This window comes from Nicotiana tabacum, chromosome 4 (assembly GCF_000715075.1).
Source record: "Nicotiana tabacum cultivar K326 chromosome 4, ASM71507v2, whole genome shotgun sequence".
NCBI lineage: Eukaryota > Viridiplantae > Streptophyta > Magnoliopsida > Solanales > Solanaceae > Nicotiana > Nicotiana tabacum.
The window spans coordinates 110715934-110742408 of record NC_134083.1 but is presented as its reverse complement, the minus strand read 5'-3'; positions in this window follow the sequence as shown (position 1 = coordinate 110742408).

Here is a 26475-nt window from a genome sequence, read left to right as displayed (position 1 = left end):
CAAAAATATCAATGAACCACAACTTCTTTTAAGTCTGAAAATATAATATTTAAATAAAATCCACCAATCGTACAAATACAATACAACCACTCCCAAAACCTGGTGTCACTGAGTACATGAGCATCTAATATGGATACAAATCTAGAAAATAAGGTCAATAATAGTCTAAGACCAAAATACAGTAAACAAGGAGATAGGGAAATAGAAACAAGATTTGCAAAATACGGTAGCTACCTCTGAATCTCCTGAAAATCAGCTGTGCAGAAAAAATCAACACCCACTATGTCCGGGAATACCTGGATCTGCACACGAAATGCAGGATGTAGTATGAGTACAACCAACTCAGCAAGTAACAATAATAAATAAGGAACTGAAGATAATGACGAGCTACACAGTTACAGTTCATTTGCAGTAATTCCAGCAAAGAATAGACATGCTTTCAACTCCGGCAGTTTAAGTCAAATCAATTTTATACTATTCAACTTCTTGTAATCCGGATATAAAATCTTTCAGAGAATTTCACAACAATGACAGATAGCAACTAAGTGCAACAAAAAATGGAAAGCAAGTATAGCCTCTCAGGCCAACAATCACTCCACTCGTCAGAAAATCTCAATGAACCACAACTTCTTTTAAGTCTGAAAATATAATATTTAAATAAAATCCATGAATCGTACAAATACCAATACAACCACTCCCAAAACCTGGTGTCACTGAGAACATGAGCATCTAATATGGATACAAATCTGGAACATAAGGTCTATAATAGTCTAAGACCAAAATACAGTAAATAAGGAGATAGGGAAAGAGAGACAAGGTCTGCGAAACACGCCAGCTACCTCTGAATCTCCTGAAAATTAGTTGTGTGGAAAAAATCAACACCTGCTATGTCAGGGAATACTTGAATCTACACACGAAGTACAGGGTGTAGTATGAGTACAACCAACTCAGCAGGTAGAAATAATAAATAAGGAACTGAAGATAATGACGAGCTACACAGTTACAGTTCATTTCCAGTAATTCCAGCAAAGAATAGACATGCTTTCAACTCCGGCAGTTTAAGTCAAATAAATTTTATGTTGTTCAAGTTCATGTAATCCGGATATCAAATATTTTAGAGAATTTCATAACAATGACAGATAGAAACTAAGTGCAACAACAAATAGAAAGCAAGTATAGCCTCTCAGGCCAACAATCACTCCAGTCGTCAGAACAACTCATTCGGCGCTTGGGCTTTAGGAGCCCCTCCTAAACAACTCATCCAGTGCTTAGAAGTCACTATTGGAGATGACGGTGTATTATGGATGCAGGGCATGCTATGTGTGCCTAATTTAGATGGTTTGTATGAGCTGATTCTCTAGGAAGCTCACAGTTCGCGGTACTCTATTCATCCAGGCACCGCGAAGATGTATCAGGATTTGAGGCAGCACTATTGGTGGAGGCGGATGAAGAAAGATATTGTTGGGTTTGTAGCTCAGTGTTTAAATTGTCAACAGGTAAAGTACGAGCATCAGAGACTAGGCGGATTGCTACTGAGACTTGAAATTTCGGAGTGGAAGTGGGAGCGTATTACCATGGACTTCATAGTTGGGCTCCCACGGACCTTGAGAAAGTTTGATGCTGTTTGGGTGATTGTAGTTCGGCTGACCAAGTCCGTACATTTTATTCCAGTTGGTACTAATTATTCTTCAGAGCGGTTGGCTGGGATTTATATTAGCGAGATTGTTCGCCTACACGGTGTGCCAGTGTCCATTATTTCAGATCGGGGCACGCAGTTTACATCACAATTTTGGAGAGCTTTGCAGCGAGAATTGGGCACACAGGTTAAGTTGAGTACAATATTTCACCCTCATACGGACGGATAGTCCGAGCGCACTATTCAGATATTGGAGGATATGCTACGTGCTTGTGTCATTGATTTTGGGGGTTCTTGGGATCAATTTTTGCCACTCGCGGAGTTTGCGTACAGTAATAGCTACCAGTATAGCATTCAGATGGCTCTGTATGAAGCTTTATATGGGAGACGGTGTCGGTCTCTGGTGGGTTGGTTTGAGCCGGGTGAGGTTAGAATATTGGGTGCTGACTTGGTTCAGGATGCTTTAGAGAAGGTCAAAGTGATTCAGAAACGGCTTCCCATGGCGCAGTCTAGACAGAAGAGTTATGCCGAAAGGAAGGTCCGTGATATTACTTACATGGCTGGGGAGAATGTTCTGCTCAAGATTTTACCCATGAAGGTTATGTTGAGGTTCGGGAAGAAAGGCAAGTTGAGCCCTCGGTATAATTGGCCTTTTGAGATACTTAAGAAAATTAGAGAGGTTGATTATGAACTTGCCTTGCCACCTAGTCTATCAGGTGTTCATACAGTGTTCCATGTATCCATGCTCCGAAAGTATGTTGGGGTTCTGTCTCATATTCTGGATTTCAGTACAGTACAGTTGGGCGGTAATTTGACTTACGATGTGGACCCGGTGGCTATTTTAGATCGGCAGGTTAGAAAACTGAGGTCAAAGAGCATAGCATCAGTGAAGGTGCAGTGGAGAGGCTAGATAGTCGGAGAAGCTACTTGGGAGGTTGAGCAGGAGATGCGGAGAAAATATCCACCCTTATTTGAGACTCCAAGTATTATACTAAACTCGTTCGAGGACGAACGTTTGTTTAAGAGGGGGAGAATGTAATGACCCGGCCGGTTGTTTTGGATATTATAACCTTGTTTCCCCATTTACTGCTCCAATTATGCTTTATAGTTGGTTTATAACTTGTTGGGGTAGTTAGTTCGGGTCCAGAAGGAATTCGGAATGAAATGAGACACTTAGTCTCATAATTGAAACATTAAGTTAGAAAAGTTGACCGGATGTGGACCTATGTGTAAAAGACCTCAGATTTGAATTATGATAATTTCAATAGCTCCGTATGGTGATTTTGGACTTGGGAGAAAATTATTTGGAGGTCCGCAGAGGAATTAGGCTTGAAATGCCGAAAGTTGAATTTTTGGGAAGTTTGACCGGGGGATTGACTTTTTGATATCGGGGTCGGAATCCGATTCTGAAAATTGAAATGCCTCCATTATGTTATTTATGACTTGTGTGCAAAATTTAAGGTAAATCAAACGTGATTTGATAGGTTCCGGAGTCGTTTGTAGAAATTAGAAATTTCAATGTTCATTAGGCTTGAATTGGGGTGTAATTCATGGTTTTAACATTGTTTGAGGCTATTTGAGGGTTCGACTAAGTCCATATGATGTTTTAGGACTTGTTGGTATATTTGGTTGAGGTCCCGAGGGGCTCGGGTGAGTTTTGGATGGTTAACGGATTATTTTTGGCCTTGGTGAGATTGCTGATATCTGCTGCTGCATTTCTTTGATTTTCTCTTTCGCGTTCATGAGTGGGCCCTCGCATTCGCGAAGAGTGTTTTCTGAGTGTGAGGTTTTGTTCTTAGCGTCCGCGAAGGGGAGGACGCGAATGTGAAGGCATGGTCTGTGTGTGCATCGCGAACGCATGAGTGGTGTCGCGTTCGCGAAGAGGAGTGAGGCTATTGGGGACCCCCGGGTCCTTTTTCAACGCGTTCGCGAAGTGGTGGTCGCGTTCGCGAAGGTCTGAGCTGGTAAAGCTTCGTGTTCGCGAAACCGTGGTCACGTTCGCGAAGGGTAAGATTTGCAAAGCTTCGCGTTCGCGAAGCCACGGTCACGTTCGCGAATGGTTAAATTTGTGGGCAGTCGTGTTGTGCTTCACGAACGAGAGGGACCTGTCGCGTTCGCGAAGAAAAAAGGTTTGGACAGTGAGTTTAAGTTTTTTTGATGGATTTGAGCTCGGGAAGAGGCGATTTTCGGGAGTTTTTCAAGAAAAACAATGGGGTATGTGTTCTTAACTCAATATTGGTTAAATTACCCAAATCCATGGTTGTTTTTATCATTTAATTGGTGAATTAAGTTGGAAAAGTTTGAAAACTCTCTTAGTTTAAATTGAAGATTTGAGAGTCGAGTTGGGGTCGGATTTTGATAAAATTGGTATGGTTAGACTCGTGGTTGAATGGGCTTCTGGAATTTTTAACTTTTGTCGAGTTCCGAGACGTGGGCCCCACAGGCGATATTTGAGCTAAAATTCGGATTTTTATGGAAAATTAGCATTTTCTTATAAAATTAATTCCAATAAATTTTATTGACTGAAATGAATTATTTATGGCTAGATTCGGGGCATTGAGAGGCCAATTCACGAGGAAAGGACATTGCAGAATAAGAAATTCATGACTTGAGGTAAGTAACAGTTTTAAATCTGCTCCTGAGGGTATGAAACCCCGGAATTTTGTGTCATGTGAATATTTTGGAGGTGACGCACATGCTAGATGACGGGCGTGTGGGCATACACCGAGGGGATTATGACTTGGTCCGTCCCGGGAAAACTGTATAGCTGAATAATTTATTGTAGCTATATGCAGTTTTATATGTTGAAGAAATTTGACTGTAAATCATGTTAGAAATCATGCTTAGGCTATGTTATAGTATTTTTGAGGCCCGCAGAGGTCGCGTACTTGTTGAACTATTTGCTAATTGTTGTCTTGTACTCAGTCATGACTTTTCTTCCGTATTATACCTCAGTCTTTCTGGATATTTGTTGATCCACTATGTTATCTTTATTTGGGCTGATCTTTATGATTTCTGAGAGCCCGAGAGACTATAGAGGTGGAGAACTGAGTAAGGCTGAGGCTCTGTTGGTGAGGTAAGGATATTATGGCACGTGAGATGTCCGTACTGGATATTATGGCACATGAGTTGTCTGTGCAGGATATTATAGCACGTGAGTTGTCCGTGCAGATTATGGCTCTTGGGCTGTAGGAGCCCCTCCGGAGTATGTACACCCCCAGTGAGCGCGGGTACCCATTGAGTGTGACTGCTGAGGGCTGAGTGCCGAGTGGTTGAGATGTTGTGACGAGTTGAGTAATTGTTGCTCTGAGAGGCTGTACTTGCTTTCCATTTGTTGTTGCACTTAGTTGCTATCTATCATTGTTGTGAAATTCTGTGAAAGATTTTATATCCGGATTACATGAACTTGAACTGTATAAAACTGATTTGACTTAAACTGCCTGGAGTTGAAAGCATGTCTATTCTTTGCTGGAATTACTGGAAATGAACTGTAACTATGTAGCTCGTCATTATCTTCAGTTCCTTATTTATTATTGTTACCTGCTGAGTTGGTTGTACTCATACTACACCCTGCACTTCGTGTGCAGATCCAGGTATTCCCAAAAATAGCGGGTGTTGATTTTTTCCGCACATCTGATTTTCAGGAGATTCAGAGGTAGCTGTCGTGTTTCGCAGACCTTGTCTCTCTTTCCCTATCTCTTTGTTTATTGTATTATGGTCTTAGACTATTATAGACCTTATGTTCCAGATTTGTATCAATATTAGATGCTCATGTACTAAGTGACACCAGGTTTTGGGAGTGGTTGTATCCGTATTTGTACGATTGGTAGATTTTATTTAAATATTATATTTTCAGGCTTAAAAGAAGTTGTAGTACATTGAGATTTTCGGCCTGCCTAGTATTGAGATAGGTGCCATCACGACAAGTTAGGATTTTGGGTCGTGACGACTAATTAGGTTACATGTTAAACTAAAAGTGATTTAATGGGTAAGGAATCATTTATGACTTGACAAATTTGTTGATGTTCCATTTAATGAAAATTTTTGTCTTAATTTATAGTCTATTAGTGGTACTTGGGATTCTAGTCCTCATTTTATATTGCATCAGCTAAACGATTTACTATGGTGTGGGAAAATGATTGCTGAACTTGTTCGCTTATTAGGTAGATGGGCCAATGGCCTATGGTAGTTGATCGTACTAATTGCATGGGGCGCCCTATTTAGTCGCCCCTTTTTAACCTGTACCCGCTTTGTTTTTCTATTTGTACCTGTACCTATTTTTTAGTTAAAAGTCTTTTAAAAAGATGATTTTGCCCTTCTTTATTAACAGACTACTTTCTCTCCAAGTATACGCCAGTCTACTGTCTCTGTCTCTCTCTCCCGTTCTTCGCGTTTTTTATTTGTTCTTCTCTGAAATTAAACAGTTTTCGTCGTTCTTCTTGATTTTTCAACTGTTTGTTCTCCAATAACATTACGTATAATCACTAGTATATTGCATTAACTTTCTGGGTTTTATTTTAATATTATTTTTTACGATTTAATTTCTGGTTAAAATAGTTTCTTAGGGTTTACTTTGATTAGTGAATTCGTTTTCTAGGTTTTACTTTTACGATTGTGTTTTTAGGTTTTTTGAACGTATGTTTGTGTTTTTTGATGAAAATTCTATAAATTCTTCAGTGATTTTTGGAGACGTCGAAATTTTTTAAAATTTTGAGAGTTAAATAGAAGATGCTATTAAAGTGTGAAGTTTAATAGAAAATTTTACATACTTTCTTTTCTTTATTATGCTTTTTTGATGATTATTCAAAAAGACTCAATGCAGCTGAAAAAGAAATTGGTGAGCTCATTCGGCTATATGAAAAAGGAGAAATACATCTATTCACACATGTTGGCTCACATACAGGTGTGAAGTGTGTTTGTATTATTTTTAAAATTTACTCAGTGTTATTTAGTATTTTTTTTTCGCACGAAGATATAGGCGTATCTGAAGGTAATGGAAGGGGATCCGTTAGAATGCAAACACCATATGTGTCGCAACACTTAGACCATGTAGTTATTTTCTGCAATTCGATTACAAGGTATTTTTTGCCTAATGTGTGTTTTGTATCGGTTGTATTTATGTATATATTTTTCTTGCTTTTGTAGATCTCATCTGATGCATCATAACTTCTTCCAAATCCTAAGAGAAGGAAGATGTCCAGTTCTCCTAATGTTTTGTATGATACCAGTGATATTCCCAACTTCAAGTTATGTTCATTTTCGCTGGGTAGTACAGAAGGGACTGGTTCAGAAGGTAATTATGCTGCTGTTGTTATTGGTGAAGAGAGACAAGAACATCATGAACAGCAGGGAGTTGGTCCAGTATTTGCCACCATGGCTGTGGGTTTTTCCCCTGCTGCAGAAGCGCAACAGTTAGTTGTTACGGAACAGCAGGAAGAGCAAGCAAAAAAGAAAACGATATAAAATAGGGAAAAGGATTCGTATGGAGAGTATTTGGTTGAAATCTCCTTACGTCATTCCTAAACCAAAGCGAAGGGGTCAAGATTGGAAAGTAGGAAAGACTACACGAAGGTGTCCCTTCCATTATGTTAATCAAGACAGTGCATTAATACAAAGATTTACAGACTGGTTGAAGACGGATGCTAGTGAATATAATTCCAAGCCATTCAGATTAGCTGGAATTGATATTCCAAAGTCATTCTTTACCGAGCTTGTGGATCCTACCTCTGATCTTTCGGATGAAGTAAGTTATTAAGTTTGTTTTTTGAATTGTGTTTCAACTGCATTTCCCAAAACTTCAGCTTATTTTTGTTTTAAAGTTTTTGTACTATAATTTGATAAACTTCAGTTTTATGCATGGTAAAACTGCTGAAGTTGTTTAGCTTATTTGCTAAAACTTTAGACTAAACTTGCTGAAGTTTTTGACATGCAGTCTCTAGTTTTTTTTTTTCTAAACTTTAAATCAAACATGCTGAAGTTTTTAGGTTATTTCCTAACACTTCATACTGAATATGGTTAAATTTTTGTCATGCAGTTTGTAGTTTTGTTATGCATTTTTTCTAAACTTCATACTTATGCATGCTGAAGTTTTTTATTTCACATATTTTCTTTTGTTGTTGCTCATTTGCAGCATATTGAAGTGGGCGTATATTTCTTGCGCAAAGAATATTGCTATTACCTTCCAAGTTATTCAAAATCAAGATGTGCAGTAATAAATTTAATTTTTGAATAGTATATGACTAAGTTGGCTAGTGTTCATCCTTCAGATGAATAGAAGGAGAAAATTAGAATAAGGAAGGAAAAGAGAATTGAGGAAAAAAAAAATGGAAGGGAAAAGAGCAAATCAAACAGAAAGAAAACTGCCAAAAAACAGGAATGTGAGGATTATGAAGAAGAAGAAGTGGAGATTGAGGATCTTACCGAGTTTACTTGGCTTATTGAAGAATCAACTAGTGAAAAGGTGGCCAACTACGTAAGAGGCATTGACCTTTCATGTGGTATCACATGGGCATCTCCCGAAAAAGTATTCTTTCCATTTCAACTTAAGCCAAGGCCGGGTCAAAGATCTACGCATTACTTTTTTTGAATTCTGCACTTTAAAGATAAAACTATATATGTGTATGATTCCATGAGCAATACACCATATGAGCGTGCGGTTGAACATGTCCAAAATTATGCCCGGTTGATCCCATACTGTCTCAAATGCTTGGACATTGGTACACACAATAAAATTTATGGGAAAATTCCTGTAGAAAAATTTGCAATTAAGTGGATGAACACACCCCTACAGAATAACAAATACGTGTTTGGCATATGTTTACCATGCATCTTATGTTTATTATTGTTTCTTCTTGTGTTAACTATTCTTCAATTCTTTTTCATGTTCTTTTTGTAGTATTGATTATGGTATATTTGCTCTTAAGTTCCTTGATATGTGGTTGAAGCAAGAAGATGTCTTCAAATTCAATCAAAGTCATGCGTTGAAATTTAGGAGAGAATTGGCTGCAAATCTTTGGGCTCATGAAAAGTGAAAACAAGATAGCGGTTATGAAACTCCAGAAGAGAAACTAGGGCATGACTATGGAGAATATGAAGATACTCTATGTGAATTTTTTCGATAGAGAATAACTTGTAAATGAAAAATAATTTTATTCTTTTGTTTCAAGGATGTAAGTGAAAACAAAATTGGATTTGTGAATATACATTAATTTTTGTAAATTATGTGATGTCTGTATTTTAAATTTTTGTTCTATTCGCGTTAATTAGTCTTTTAGTTGTCTTGGATTGTATCAAATACTTTTGTCTCTTTTATCATGAACTTAAGTATAGTTTTGTGAAAATTCAGCACGCTAAACTTCAGCATGAACTCAATAACTTCTTGTTTAGGCTGAAGTTTTGGATAAAAAGTATCGACTGTAGGACAAAAAGTTCATTAGCATATTTAGCATATTAGCATAAAGTTTTAAGTTCTGCATGTTTAGTGTGAAGTAATAGGAAATGAACAAAAAAACTTTAGCATGTTCAGTCTGAAGTTTTAGCACATGAACTAAATAACTTCAGCATCTTTAGACAGAAATTTTAGCACATGAACTAAATAACTTCAGCATATTAGCACATGAAAAAATATTAGCATATTAGCATGAAATTTTAAGTTCTGCATGTTTAGTGTGAAGTGTTAGGAAATGAACAAAAAAACTTCAGCATATTCAGTCTGAAGTTTTAGCACATGTACTAAATAACTTCAGCATCTTTAGACTGAAATTTTAGCACATGAACTAAATAACTTCAGCATATTAGCACATAAAGTAAATATTAGCATATTAGCATGAAGTTTTAAGTTCTGTATGTTTAGTGTGAAGTGTTAGAAAATGAACAAAAAAATTTCAACATGTCCAGTCTGAAGTTTTAGCACATGAACTAAATAACTTCAGCATCTTTATACTGAAGTTTTAGCACATGAACTAAATAACTTCAGCATATTAGCACATGAACTAAATATTAGCATATTAGCACGAAGTTTTAACTTCTGCATGTTTAGTGTGAAGTGTTAGGAAATGAACAAAATAATTTCAGCACGTTCAGTCTGAAGTTTTAGCACATGAACTAAATAACTTCAACATCTTTAGACTGAAGTTTTAGCACATGAACTAAATAACTTCAGTATATTAGCACATTAACATGCTGAAGTTATTTTTTACTATAGAAAAACTGTGGACTTATTAGGCTGAAGTTACATTTCTTTTTCCATTTACCACCTACTTGTTTTCTTTACCGCCTATTTATCTTGTTACATTCAATTTCTCTGAACGTAAAACATTAAATAAACCTGAAAAGTTACCTTTGCATTTATAGATACTAGTTTCTCGACACGTGCGTTGCACGTGGGTGTCGAGATATGATCACATGGTATTATAAAATTATATTTATAATATCTATAAGCTTTTATATACGAAAGAACAAAGTACATGTTACTGTAATGATCAATGTGAATCTTCGTATAGAGACTTGTTTGTCAAATTTAAAATAATTGAATATTGTCTAAACCTATGAAAATGAATGATCCAATTTTAAATAGATACATGTGATTTTTCCAACAAGCTCAGTGCCCCTATCACTCCACTAAGGGCTCCCTTTGATTCATGCTCACGCTCTGCACCTCTACCCATAATTCTATATTTCTGGTTCAAAATCTACACTAACGATCAAGTAAATAAGAGAGGAAAAAAGATGATTTGAAGCTCATGTTTGTGGCGTCGATATTTTTATTTATTCTATAAGGCATTTAGGTTATTTAGATGGGTACTTGGATCTCTAGAATTTTAGTTTTAGGGTTCATACTTTTACAATAATATAGATATTGATTTAGATTTAATATAGATTTAGATTTATATATTATATTGGCTTTTTTATTTGATGCTAATTCAGCACAGTATTCTTTATTTGCTCATAAATAAAGTTTATTTGAAGTTAAAATGTATTAGTTATTCAAGTGCTAGATTACTGATTAAGGAGAATCAAAGACCCTTTTATTTATTTATAAATAAATAAGGAGCACAAAACTACCTCTTTCAAAAGACACAATATAATTTTCATAAGTTTGAACGTGTGTCTTTTGAAATTTGAGTTTGAATATGTATCTATTGCAAATAATAAACATGACTCAATAGAGCTTATTGACTATTTCGTTCATTTTTTGTCACCCAATTTATCTAGTTTTACATAAAAAAGTTAGACACTTTTAACTTCATTCTCCCTTACGTTTAATTTTCTTAATGTTCAGTACGTACAACTGGAAGATAAAAAATAAGTTACTTCATCATAAATCAATAATAATATCTTAGTTCATAAACACCAATAGCAAAATCACATCAAGTTGTTATTGTCACGATCCGAAATTCCCACCTTCGGACCGTGATGGCGCCTAACATTTCACTTGCTAGGAAAGCCAACGTTAGAATAATATTATCCATTTTTAATAACAAAGAAACAAATGCGGAAGCAAAGTTTGAAATATAATGAATAATCCATAAAAACAACGGTGTCTAAATACCATCCCAGAATTAGTGTCACAAGAGCACGAGTTCTAGAATAATACAAATAAAGGTTTGAATAAAATAATGCTCTTTGAAAATAAACACACAACTAAAGTAAAATAGACGGAGACTTCAGAACTGCGGATGCCATGCAGTTATACCTCAAGTCTCCTCCGAGTAGTTGAAATCCGAGCAAGTTTATGGCACGCCACTGGGACCAACTCCGAAATCTGCACAAGAAGTGCAGAGTGTAGTATCAGTACAACCGACCCCATGTACTAGTAAGTGTTGAGCTTAACCTTGACGAAGTAGTGACGAGGCTAAGGCGGTTCACTTACATTAACCTGTACGCAATATTAATAACAACAACAAATAATAGAAATAAATCAGGTAACTCATTTATAATAATTGAAGCTAACTCAGCAGTCATAAACGATTATTATTTCACCCAAATCTGTTACAGCGTGCAACCCGCTTTCACAATATATTCACATTCAATTCTGTTGCAGCGCGCAATCCGCTCTCCCAATATATTCCTTTTAATCAAGTCTGTCATATATTTATTTCAATCAAGTATATATATAGACTTTTAAATAAGTCTGTTGCGGTGTGCAATCCGATCCTCCAATATTGACTTTTAAATAAGTCTATTACGGCGTGCAGTCCGATCCCCCAATATTGACTTTTTATAAGTCTGTTGCGGCGTGCAACCCGATCCTCCAATATGGACTTTTTAATAAGTCTACTGCGGCGTGCAACCCGATCCTCCAATATGGACTTTTTAATAAGTCTGTTACGTCGTGCAACCCAATCCTCCAATATATCCATTTCAATCAATTCTTATCGAAGAAATTTTCCCAATAAATACAATAATTAATATAAAATTATAAGACAACAAGCATAGAATAATTATGATTTAATTATGAAACAAACAATGACAAATAGCAATTTATTATGGGAATCAAGGAGAAAATAGGTTGTTTAATGTTTAATATGCTAAATGTCAAATAACAATTAAAGCACATAATTCAAATAGCATGTAATAACTAATGCGGGAATTCAAGAATTAATATTTGTCAAAAAATATGAGAGAAATAATTATTATAATAATTAATTTATAATTTAAAATAATTTATGATTTTTCAAGTAAGCAGGCAAATAATTAATTTCACGACGTATAGACACTCGTCACCTCGCCTATACATCGTTCACATGCTTTTCACATAACAAATAATTTTAGGGTTCTATTCCCTCAAGTCAAGGTTAACCACGACACTTACCTCGCTTTGCAAATTACAATCAATTATTCAATTACAAATTTTCCTTTTAAATTTGTCTCCAAAAGTTTCAAATCTATTCACAAACAATTTGATATATTCAATACGAATAATAGGAATTAATTCCATATGAATTTACTAATTTTCCGGATAAAAATCCGAAATTCATTAAAATATCGACATCGGGACCCACGTCTCAAATCTCAGAAAAACTTACGAAATCTGAACACCCGTTCCAATACGAGTCCAACCATACAAAATTTATCAAATTTCGATGTCAAATGGACCTTCAAATATTAAATTTTCGTTTTTGGAAGATTTTATAAAAATTCCAATTTCTTCCATCTAAATCCGAAATAAATGATGAATACAGACTTAGATTTAGGAAATACAATCACTATATGATAAAGAACACTTACCCATTCGAAATCGTGAAAAACTCCTTTGAAATCGCCCCTAAGCCGAGTTCTAATTGAGGGCTTGTGAAAAATGGAAAAAATCCCGTTTTGGTTCTGTTTTAAGTCACAGGCATCAGGCCTTCTTCGCTTTCGCGAAGGGCCTGTCGCGTTCGCAATGAATAGCAGTCCGTGGCTTTCGCATTCGCGAGTTCTCCTTCGCGTTCGCGAAGGCTTTTTCCCCCTGGCCTTCGCGTTCGCGAGGCATTGCTCGCGTTCGCGATGAAGGAATGATCAACCCTCCCCCAGGTGTGCCTAACACTATGCGCTCGCGAGGAGCTGGTCACGTTCGTGAAGGGTAACGCCTCCATCGCTTCGCGTTCATGACAAAGCCTTCGCGTTAGCAAAGAAGAAAACTTCAGCTGCCCAGTTCACTCTTCGCGTTCGTGAGAGTACCTTCGCGAATGCGAAGAAGGACATGCCAAAACACATGCTGCAGCAAAATACCAGATTTTCAAAGTCCAAAACATCCCGTGGCCTATCCAAAACTCACCTGAGCCCTCGGGGCTCCAAACCAAACATGCACACAAGTCTAAAAATATCATACGAACTTGCTCGCGGGATCAAATCACTAAAATAACACCTAGAACTATGAATCGGGCGCCAAATCAAAAGAAATTTTCAAGAAAATTTTAGATCTTATATTTTTACAACCGGACGTCCGAATCACGTCAAATCAACTCCGATTCTCACCAAATTTGGCAGACAAGTCATAAATATTATAGTGGACCTATACTGGGCTCTGGAACCAAAATACGGATCCGAGATCAATAAATCAAACATCAGTTATTTCTTAAAAAATTATTAAGCTTTCAAGCTTTTAATTTTTCATCGAAATACCATATCTCGGGCTAGGGACCTCGGAATTCGATTTCGGGCATACGCCCAAGTCCCAAATCACTATACGGACTTATCGAAATTGTCAAAATACTAATCTGGGTCCGTTTGCTAAAAATATTGACCAAAGTCAACTCACTTGAGTTTTAAAGCTCTATTTCACATTTTAATTTATTTTTCACATGAAAACTTTTCGAAAAATTTTACGGACTGCGCACGCAAGTCGAGGATTGATAAATGGTGCTTTTTGAGGTCTTAGAACATAGAATTACTTATTAAATTTAAAGATGATATTTTGGGTCATCACATTCTCCACCTCTAAAACAAACGTTCGTCCTCGAACGGAGATAAAAAAAAGTACCTGAGCTGGAGAAAAGGTGTGGATATTTACTCCACATGTTCGACTCGGACTCCCAGGTAGATGCCTCTAATGGTTGACCTCTCCATTGCACCCGAACTGAAGGATAATTCTTTGACATCAACTGTCGGACCTGCCGGGCTAGACTAGCCACCGGCTCTTCCTCGTAAATCAAATCTTTGTCCAATTGGACTGAGCTGAAATTTAACACATGGGACGGATCACCATGATATTTCTGGAGTATAGACACATGGAACAACGGATGAACCGCTGATAAACTAGGTGGTAATGCAAGCATGTAGGCTAATTCATCCACCCTTTCAAGAATTTCAAAGGGTCCGATATACCTAAGGCTCACCTTGCCCTTCTTTCCGAACCTCATTACACCTTTCATAGGTGAAACTCGGAGCAATATTCTTTCTCCAACCATGAATGCAATATCACGAACTTTACGGTCGGCATAACATTTTTGCCTAGACTGAGCTGTACGAAGTCGATCCTAAATAATCTTGACCTTATCCAAGGCATCCTGTACCAAATCGGTACCCAACAACCGAGTCTCTCCCGGTTCAAACCAACCAACCGGCGATCGGTATCGCCTTTCGTATAATGCCTTATATGGAGCCATCTGAATGCTCGACTGGTAGCTATTATTATAAGCAAACTCCGTAAGTGGCAAGAAATGATCCCAAGAACCTCCAAAGTCTATAACACAAGCGCAGAGCATATATTCCAATATCTGAATAGTGCGCTCTGACTGTCCGTCTGTCTGTGGATGAAATGTTGTACTCAACTCCACCCGCGTGTCTAACTCATATTGTACATCCTTCAACAAATGTGAGGTAAACTGCGTGCCTCGATCTGAAATAATAGACACGGGCACACCGTGAAGGCGGACAATCTCACGAATGTAAATTTTAGCTAACCTCTCTGAAGAATAGGTAACTGCCATTGGAATGAAATGCGCTGACTTGGTCAACCTGTCCACAATGACCCAAACTGCGTCAAATTTTCTCTGAGTCCGTGGGAGGCCAACAACAAAATCCATAGTGATACGCTCCCACTTCCACTTAGGAATTTCTAACTTCTGAAGTAAACCACCAGGTCTCTGATGCTTGTACTTAACTTTCTGACAATTCAGACACCGAGCTACATATGCAACTATATCCTTTTTCATTCTCCTCCACCAATAATGTTGCCACAAATCTTGATACATTTTGGCGGTACCTAGATGAATAGAATACCTGGAACTGTGTGCTTCTTCAAGAATTAATTCACGAAGTCCATCCACAATAGGTACACATATACGACCCTGCATTCGCAGAACCCCATCTTCCCCCACAGCAACCTGTTTGGCATCACCGTGTTGCACCGTGTCCTTAAGGACAAGTAAATGAGGATCATCATACTGCCTCTCTCTGATGCGCTCATATAAAGAAGACCGAGCGACTGTGCAAGCTAGAACCCGACTGGGTTCTGAAATATCTAACCTCACGAACTGATTAGCCAAAGTCTAAACATCTGCAGCTAATGGCCTCTCACCAATCGGAATATACACAAGACTGCCCATACTTACAGCCTTTCTACTCAAAGCATCGGCCACCACATTGGCCTTTCCGGAGTGATACAAAATGGTGATATCATAGTCTTTCAACAACTCCAACCATCTTCTCTGCCTCAAATTAAGATCTTTTTGTTTGAACAGATACTGAAGGCTACGATGATCAGTAAATACCTCACACGAGACACCGTAGAGGTAATGCCTCCAAATCTTCAGCGCATGAACAATGGCTGCCAATTCTAAGTCATGAACAGGATAATTCTTCTCGTGAACTTTCAACTGCCGCGACGCATATGCAATTACCTTGCCATCTTGCATTAATACTACACCAAGCCCAATGTGAGATGTGTCACAATATACCGTATACGATCCTGAACATGTGGGTAATACCAACTCTGGCGCCGTAGTCAAAGCGGTCTTGAGCTTCTGAAAGCTCAACTCACACTCGTCTGACCATCTGAATGGGACACCTTTCTGGGTCAATCTGGTCAATGGGCTTGCTATAGATGAAAACCCTTCCACGAACCGACGATAATAACCTGCTAAACCCAGGACACTCCGGATCTCTGTAACTGAAGTAGGTCTAGGCCAATTCTGAACAGCCTCAATCTTCTTAGGATCCACCTTTATGCCTTCTGCAGATACAACATGCCCCAAAAAGGCAACTGAGTCTAACCAAAACTCACATTTTGAAAACTTGGCATATAACTGATTATTCTTCAAGGTGTGAAGCACACTTCGAAGATGCTGCTCATGTTCCTCTCGACTGCTGGATTAAATCAAGATATCATCAATGAATACAACCACAAAAGAATCCAAATAAGGCTTGAACACCCGATTCATCAAATCTATAAATATTGTTGGGGCATTTGTCAACCCAAATGACATCACTAGGAATTCGTAATGCCCATACCGATTTCGAAAAGCTATTTTAGGGACATCAGATGCCCTAATATTCAACTGATGGTAACCAGACCTGAAAACGATCTTCGAAAATACCTTGGCACCCTGAAGCTGATCAAATAAGTCATCAATTCTTGGAAGCGGATATTTGTTTTTGATAGTGGCCTTATTCAACTGCCAATAGTCTATATAAATCCGCATAGAGCCATCTTTCTTCTTTACAAATAATACTGGTGCACCCCAGGGAGAGACACTGGGTCTTGTGAATCCCTGATCAAGCAAGTCTTGTAACTGCTCTTTCAATTCTTTCAACTATGGAGGGGCCATACGGTATGGTGGAATAGAAATGGGCTGAGTGCCCGGAGCCAAATCAATACAGAAATCAATATCTCTGTCGGGTGGCATCCCCGACAAATCTGCAGGAAATACTTCTGGAAATTCACGAACAACTGGTACCGAGTCCATAGAAGGGACATCCGCACTGGGATCACGAATATAAGCCAAATAGGCTAGACACCCTTTCTCTACCATACGCCGAGCTTTCATATAAGAAATAACCCTACTGGCAGAATGACCAGGAGTTCCTTTCCACTCTAACCGAGGTAACCCCGGCATAGCTAGGGTCACTGTCTTGGCATGACAATCCAATATAGCATGATAAGGGGGCAGCCAATCCATACCCAAGATGACATCAAAATCTACCATATCAAGAAGTAGAAGATCCACACTAGTCTCAAGATTACCAATAGTAACCACACACGAATGATAGACATGATCTTCTACAATAGAGTCTCCCACCGGTGTGGATACACACACAGAAGCACTTAGAGAATCACAAGGCACAACCAAATATGAAGCAAAATAGGAGGACACATAGGAATAAGTAGATCTGGATTAAATAGAACTGAAGCATCTCTATGGAAAACTGGAATAATACCTGTGATCACAACATCAGATGACTCGGCCTCAGGCCTAGCTGGAAAAGCATAAAATTGGGGCTGGGCCCCACCACTCTGAACTGCGTCCCTGGGAAGGCCTCTGACTGGCTGGCCTCCACCTCTAACGGTCTGACCTCCACCTCTAATGGCATGACCTCCACCTCTAATAGCCTGACCTCCACCTCTAGCTGCCTGAACCCTACCTCTAGCTGGTTGAGCAAGTGATGAAGCAACCGGTGCCGGTATGATGGCACGAGAATCTCCTGATGTGACCAATGTTCCCACACTCATAGAACCCATCTTGTCGTGGCTGCTGAAGCTGAAGCTGACCCAAATATGCCGGATAACTGCTGTAGTAACTCTGGAGTGGTGGTGCACTGATAGGAGCTGAATGTGCACTGAATGCTGGCTGCCCAGTGTAAGGCATAATAGGACCGTGACTCCCTGAAGCACTGTAGATACATGAAGTGTTGAATGAAATAGTCTGGGAGGATGACCCCTACCAAAATTACCCCTGCCTCCAGACGAGGCACCACTGAAACCACCGAACTGATGAGGCCTCTTATCGGACCTCTGCCCTCTTTCCTGTGCAAGAACCATCTCGATCCTCCTTGCCACATTAGCAGCCGACTGAAAAGAAATCTCACTTGCGGTATCCTTGTCAATCTGAAGTCTGATAGGATGAGTGAGTCCCTCAATAAACCTCCTTGTTCTCTCTCCCTCCGTAGGTAGTAAAAGGAGAGCATGACGGGCCAAATCTATAAAATGGGACTCATACTGAGTAACAGTTATACTGCCCTGCTGTAGATGCTCAACTTGCTTGCGGAATTCCTCCCTCAGTGTGATAGGAAGGAACTTCTCCAGAAATAACTGAGAGAACTGCTCCCAGGTAAGTGCAGGCGATCCAGCTGGTCTAGTCAATATATAATCCCTCCACTATCTCCTGGCAGAACCCGTCATCTGAAATACAGCAAAATCAACCCTATTGGTCTCAACTATACCCATATTCTACAGCACCTCGTGGCAGCATTCAAGATAACCCTGTGGGTCCTCAAAAGGTGTACCACTGAAGTGAACTCGAAAGAGCTTGGTAAACTTATCCAGTCTCAATAAGGCCTCAAAAGACATGGCGGGCCTATCATTGATCTGTGCCGCAACAACTGGCTGAACTACCCCAACTGGCGGGGCTGCTGGAGCCTGATTCTGGGGAGCCATCTGCTCCGGAGCAGGAGTAGTGGGAGTTTGTGCTCCTCCCCCAACCTGTGAGACGGCTGGAGCCACTGGAAATGTACCATTCCAGACCACGCCCTCCATAAGACTTAACAAAAGGACTAGAGCATCCTGAAGTATTGGAGTGGCTATGAATCCTTCCGCGACCTGAACTGGTCCAACTGGTACATTCTGAACTGGAACCTCCTCCTGAAGGTCCACCTGAGGTTCTATAACAGGTGCAGCTGCTCGAGCTCCGGATTGAGCTCCATCTCGGCCTCTGCCTCGGCCTCTGCCTCGGCCTCTAGTACGACCTCGACCTCGACCTCGACCTTTACCCCTGGCCATAGTTGCCACCGGGAGTTCTGGTCCATGTCCATCGGTAGAGGTATTACGTGTTCTCACCATCTGCGAGAGAATAAGAGTAGAATGGTTCAATCATCGATGATAGAATAAAATCGCACGACATAATAAGAAAGAAGTGATATTGTTCCTAAACTTCATAGCCTCTGAGAGATAAGTACAGACGTCTCCGTATCGATCCTTCATACTCTACTAAGCTTGCTCGTGACTCATGAGACCTATGTAACCTAGTGCTCTGATACCAACTATCACGACCCGAAATACCCCCCTTCGGACCGTGATGGCGCCTAACATTTCACTTTCTAGGCAAGCCAATATTAGAATAATATTATTCATTTTTAAAACAATTTAAAATTTATTAATAACAAAGAAACAAATGCGGAAGCAAAGTTTAAAATATAGTGAATAATTCATAAAACGACGGTGTCTAAATACCATCCCAGAATTGGTGTCACAAGTGCACGAGTTCTAGAATAATACAAATAAAAGTCTGAATAAAATAAAGCTGTCTGAAAGCAACACACAGCTAAAGTAAAATAGACGGGGACTTCAGAACTGCGGATGCCTTGCAGTTATACCTCAAGTCTCCTCCGAGTAGCTGAAATCCGAGCAAGTCTATGGCACTCCGCTGGGACCAACTCCGAAATCTACACAAGAAGTGCATAGTGTAGTATCAGTACACCGACCCCATGTACTGGTAAGTGCTGAGCCTAACCTCGACGAAGTAGTGACGAGGCAAAGGCTGTTCGCTTACATTAACCTGTACGCAATATTAATAACAACAACAAATAATAGAAATAAATCAGGTAACTCATTTATAATAATTGAAGCCAATTCAGTAGTCATAATCCATTATTATTTCACCCAAATCTTTTGCAGCGTGCAACCCGCTCTCACAATATATTCACATTCAATTCTGTTGCAGCGTGCAACCCGCTCTCCCAATATATTCCTTTTAATCAAGTCTGTCATATATTTATTTCAAAAAAGTATATATATAGACATTTAAATAAGTCTGTTGCGGCGTGCAATCTGATCCACCAATATTGACTTTAAAAAAGTCTATTGCGGCGTAGAATCCGATCCCCCAATATTGACTTTTTATAAGTCTGTTGCGGCGTGCAACCCGATCCTCCAATATTGACTTTTTAATAAGTCTGTTGCGGCGCGCAACCCGATCCTCCGATATGGACCTTTTAATAAGTCTGTTGCGGTATGCAACCCGATCCTCCAATATATCTATTTCAATCAATTCTTATCGAAGCAATTTCCCCAATAAATGCAACAATTAATATAAAATTATAAGACAACAAGCATACAATAATTATAATTTAATTATGAAACAAACAATGACAAATAGCAATTTATTATGGGAATCAAGGAGAAAATAGGCAGTTTAATGTTTAATATGTTAAATGTCAAATAACAATTAAAGCACATAATTCAAATAGCGTGTAACAACTAATGCATGATTTCAAGAATTAATATTTGTCAAAGAATATGATAGAAATGATTATTATAATAATTAATTTATGATTTAAAATAATTTATGATTTTTCAAGTAAGAAGGCAAATAATTAATTTCACGACGTACAGACACTCGTCACCTCGCCTATACGTCGTTCACATGCTTTTCACATAACAAATAATTTAAAGGTTCTATTCCCTCAAGTCAAGGTTAACCACGACACTTACATCGCATTGCAAATTTCAATCAATTACTCAACCACAACTTTTCCTTTTAAATTTGTCTCCAAAAGCTTCAAAATCTATTCACAAACAATTCGATATATTCAATACGAATAATATGAATTAATTCCATATGAATTTACTAATTTTTCGGATAAAAATTCGAAATTCATTAAAATATTCGACATTGGGACCCACGCCTCAAATCTCGAAAAAACTTACGAAATCCGAACACCCGTTCCGATACGAGTCCAACCATACAATATTTATCAAATTTCGATGTCAAATGGACCTTCAAATCTTAAATTTTAGTTTTTGGAAGATTTTATAAAAATTTCAATTTCTTTCATCTAAATCTGAAATAAATGATGAATATAGATTTAGATTTACGAAATACAATCACTATATGATAAAGAACACTTACCCAATTCGAAATCGTGAAAAACTCCTTTGAAATCGCCCCTAAGCCGAGTTCTAATTGAGGGTTTGTGAAAAATGGGAAAAATCTCATTTTGGTTCTATTTTAAGTCACAGGTGTCAGGCCTTCTTCGCGTTCGCGAAGGGCATGTCGTGCTCGCGATGAGTAGCAGTCCGTGGCTTTCGCATTCGCGAAGGCTTTTCCCCCCGATGTCCGTGGCCTATCCAAAACTCACCGGAGCTCTCGGGGCTCCAAACCAAACATGTACACAAGTCTAAAAATATCATACGAACTTGCTCGCGGGATCAAATCGCCAAAATAACACCTAAAACTACGAATCGGGCGCCAACTCAAAAGATATTTTCAAGAATATTACAACCGGACGTCCGAATCACGTCAAATCAACTCCGATTCTCCGACAAGTCATAAATATTATAGTGGACCTATATCGGGCTCCAGAATAAAAATACAGACCCGAGGCCAATAAATCCAACATCAGTAATTTCTTAAAAAATTATTAAGCTTTCAAGCTTTTAAATTTTTATCAAAATTCCATATCTCGGGCTAGGGACCTCGGAATTTAATTCCGGGCATACGCCCAAGTCCCAAATTACGATACGGACCTACCGAAATTGTCAAAATACTGATTCGGGTCCGTTTGCTAAAAATGTTGACCAAAGTCAACTCACTTGAGTTTTAAAGCTCTACTTCACATTTTAATTTATTTTTCACATTAAAACTTTTCGAAAAATTTTACGGACTGCGCACACAAGTCGAGAAATGATAAATGGTGCTTTTCGAGGTCTTAGAACACAGAATTACTTATTAAATTTAAAGATGACATTTTGGGTCATCACAGTTATATATATAGAGAGAGAATCTTCTTTTGAAAAGTGTTCTTCTCAAGTGAATATCTTTTCTCTCTCAAAGAGTTGTGCCGTTTAATAAAATAACTAACTACTTGAAAAAATCTTAATGGCTAACAACTAAATAATTTCTTTAAAATTTAGTTATTAATGAAAATCATAACTATTTGGAGAAACATGATAAATCTATATTTTAAATGTTTTTACTTAATTATTGCATAATATAATTGTTAAAATATAAAATATATATTATAAAGGTTATTTTGGTCTTCACCCAAGAGATTAAAAATTTATAATAAAAGTTCACCAACGTTTAAATTATGTCTAAATGTAACCCTAATTTATTTCATAATCTCAAAAATATGTTCAAGTATTAATGAAACCTAATCCAGGTCTTACTAACCTTGAAACTATAATCTTTCACATAACAGCAAATTGTATGACAATAAACTGATTCATATCTCAAAGGAATAAGTAATATAGCCTTTCTTGCTTCTAATCATAGAATTTATACAAGCCACAATATATTATGGGATCACGATCATCCACCCTAACATCTATAAAAGCTGTATTTCATAAAATATTAACGGAAGAAAACAACAACTAAATTATAAGTTGAGTGAAAAAATAAAACCCGTTATCAAACTGTTCCGATATGTCCAAATAAGGGCCGGACAGAATAGAGTCCTTGTCAATATCACGCACACCTTTTCAGTGTTTAACTCTTTAGAGTCGTGTCTTTTGACGCGTTCCTAACCAACTTTGCACGGTCAAATGCCGCTCCGTAGTCTCTTTTTGTAATGACGCATCAGTGCTCCCATTCCTTCATCTTCTTAAACTTCTTTTCAGTTCCTCTGCTCCCATTCCTTTACTTAATCTTTTTACGATTGCATTATAAAATTTGATATGCCAATATTCACATTTTTTTTAGTTCCCTCTCAAATGAAGTGCAAAACAATTGTTTTGTGTTGGCCCGTAGAGAAGTTTTGTATTTTGCTTTTGCTCCCTTTTTCTCTCAATCTCATGGAGGACCATTTTATGAGTAGTTTTTAATTATCTTCTATTTGGTTTCAAAAAGGCACGATCATACTTGGATGACCTATTATCTGAAGAGTAGTATAAATTAATTAAATAGCACATATGAATTCAGGTAAGAAGTATTTTAAACATTACGTAGTAACTAATCTGAAGGGTTGCATCTCTTCAAATAAATTTGATGTTTTTATTTATTTTATACTAATAAAATAATTTATTTTAGAAGAATATTTTGGTAATTCAACTTTTTAAGTTATGGGGTTCTCACTTTTAATATAATAATTAAATTGATTAGGTGCACTCTTTGGCTACATTAACAATCTCTTCACTTGAAAATTTCATAGTCATCCATAGACTTCTATCATATTTCTTTAAATTTATATTCATCCTTAGCCTTTTAGCTTTTTAAAAGAAATAATGTCTGGTGCTAGCGGAAATAGGAAGGTTACAATGGATGAACTTATGCAGAAGTGGGAGAGTTTAAAGTCTGATTGGAATAGTAACGTACTAATGGCTAATCTTATGCAAACGTTGGATCAAATAAAGGCTGAATGGGAAAGAATCAGACCACAGTTTTTTGCCGATGAGTCATTCCAAAACAGGCCGAAACTCGAACGCAGTTGTGAAGGTTATTCAACCTCGTTTGACAAAGTTGTCCAGCAGTTTGATTGTTTTAAGTTTCCCATCTGGGACGACTATGCCAAGCTGCAAAACAGCTTGAAGAGTCTTCCTTATCTTATAGACAGAGTAATAGTTGAACAAAGTCAGTTGCGTGATGAATTCAACAAGTTGAAGTTTGATCTCATTGGACTTTGTGGTCTTTTGCCCGAGTATCATATAGTTATCTCTGATTCGGATGATGATGAGATATATCGAAAAATTAAAGATTACTATTCTGATGATGGTGATGACGCTTAGTTTTTGTAATTCTTTTTCTATGTTTTTCTTCTGTGTTTTTTGTTAATATTTTTTATGGCTCTTCTTTTTGTTTTGTCAATGTTTTGATGATGGTCGTGTTTTGTTAATATTTATGTTGTTATATAGATAAAAATCTTGTTACATTTTTTTGTATAATTTTTTAAAATTTTGAAGCCTACATTATGATTTTAATGTAATAACATAGTATGTCAACATAAAACTCCATGCCTTATAAGCTGAAGTTAGCAAATATAAGTTAGAAACTTGAACCTTTTTGATATGAAGTTTATAGCTTTTGATAGTCACACTTTATAGGCTGTAGTTTTTTACATACATTTTTCCGTTAATAGCCAGTCTTTTAAGAGGCAGACTTATATATGCGGAAATATTTTTGTTCATTTCATAAAACTTCACACAAAACATGCTTATGTTTTGTCCAGCAGTTTGTAATTTTTGTAATAATTTTTTCCAAACTTCAGAGAGAATATGCTGAAGTTATTTAGTTCATTTTCTAAAATTTCAATCTAAATATGTTGAAGTTTTGTTATACATATATTTTTTTTGTATGTGTGTGTGTGTTAAAGATATGTATTTCACTTACAGTTTTTTCTCGCTGAAGTCATTGCGTACTTTTTTAAAATGGAGCCAAACCTGTAAGACGCACAACAAAAATGAGTGGTTTGTACTTCAAGAAATTTATAAAAGAGTATTTTTCAATCCAAGAGCTTATTTTTTTAATTTCTACAAAAACAATCACATTTCACATATATCATTCAATAATGAAAGTAAAAATTCAGACCAAGGATTATTGAACGTTAGAGTATTTTTCAGCGTATTTCTTGGAATATGAATGAGGTGCTGTAGAAGACAAGCAAGTTGTTCTGTTATGCCCAATTTGTTTACAGCGGCTGCATTTGGTAGATTTCAATGGTACTGATTCAGTCGCAGGGATATGCCTCTTCTTTTGGCTTCTTCCTTGTAAAATTTCTACATCGGGAGATTTTGTGATTTCAGATTCTACATTTTGTGGAATATCCCATGAATTTTGATCTGCCACAGTATTCACATGTCCTTCATATGTTTCGAACCATGTTTCCCTTGAATACCATTTTGAGCAGTAATCAGATTTCTGCAAATATCTCTTATTAATAGCAGCAATTGCATGTGGACAGGGCAATTCATCAAGTTGGAATTTCAAGCAGTCACAAGTTCTCTTCTTTAAGTCCACAATGAATTTCATTCCTTCACTATTTATTCTAAACAACATTGAATCAAGGTTGAACACCTAAGAAAGAATTAAAAAAAAAAACTATATTAGTGTATTATTGCTTCAAAAAGAAAAAGTATGAAGTTTTTTATATGCAACCAGTAAATAACTGCAGTAGATATAAAAAGATGAAGTGATTATGCATTAGTTAATTACATCAGAGAAAACACGTTGAAGTAAATTCTGAAGTTAATAAATATACTCACAAATATTTTGCAAGCCAAGTCCACCTTCTTGTACATCTCTTCTTCTGCCCATATTGATACTTTGTGAAAAGTTTCATGTGCTTTTTTTCTTCGTTCGTAAAACCACTCTCCCAACTTTTCTTGGATGAAATCTAACATTCTTAAAATAGGCATCTCTCTCGCTTTTAGTAACACGGAATTCATTGATTCTACCATGTTTGTTGTCAGCATATCATAACGTCGCCGTGGGAACGACGATCGAGCCCATCTCTCTGGAGGCTTTTCCATTATGTAATTGTATGTTTTCTTGTCAACACTTTTGATTTGGGACATTAACTGATTAAAATCTTCACGTTTGTATGACCTTGCAGCGCTTTGAAAAAGATTTATTACTGTGGCTTATGCATATCTTTGCTTTTAATTTTTCTCAAAATGATAGAGGCAGATACCATGGTGAGCTTTAGGATAAACTTTTCTAATCCCATTTGCGATCGATTGGTTTCTATCTGACAAGAAAACCAGTTCACGACGGACTTGAATTGCTTTTCTCATTTTCGTGAAGAACCAAATATATGCATCATTGTTTTCTGAATCTGCTACACCAAAAGATAGATGAAAGATTTGATTATTTGCATCCTTTGATACAGTAACAAATAAAACGCCATGATATTTTGACTTTAAAAATATTGCATCTACTGCAATCACGAGTCTATAGTAGCACCAACCAGCTATTGACGCCGCAGGAGCAAACAAAGCAAATCTGTATAGTGAAACACAAAAAAATAAATCATAAGGTGTGAAGTTTTTCAAATAGGAACATTTGAAACTTCAGGCTGATGGTTAGTATTGTTTTGCTTACCTATTCTACGCATCTCTTTTTATGCTTGTGTACATTCCTGGATTTTTGCACTATCATGTGTAAGTATAAAGGAAGAATGTGGTAGTTCTATTCCAGTGTTCCCCTTATGCAAGTAATAGCTTTTTGAATAGCGCGTCATGCCTTGTGATATCAAATGTCAATTCCAAA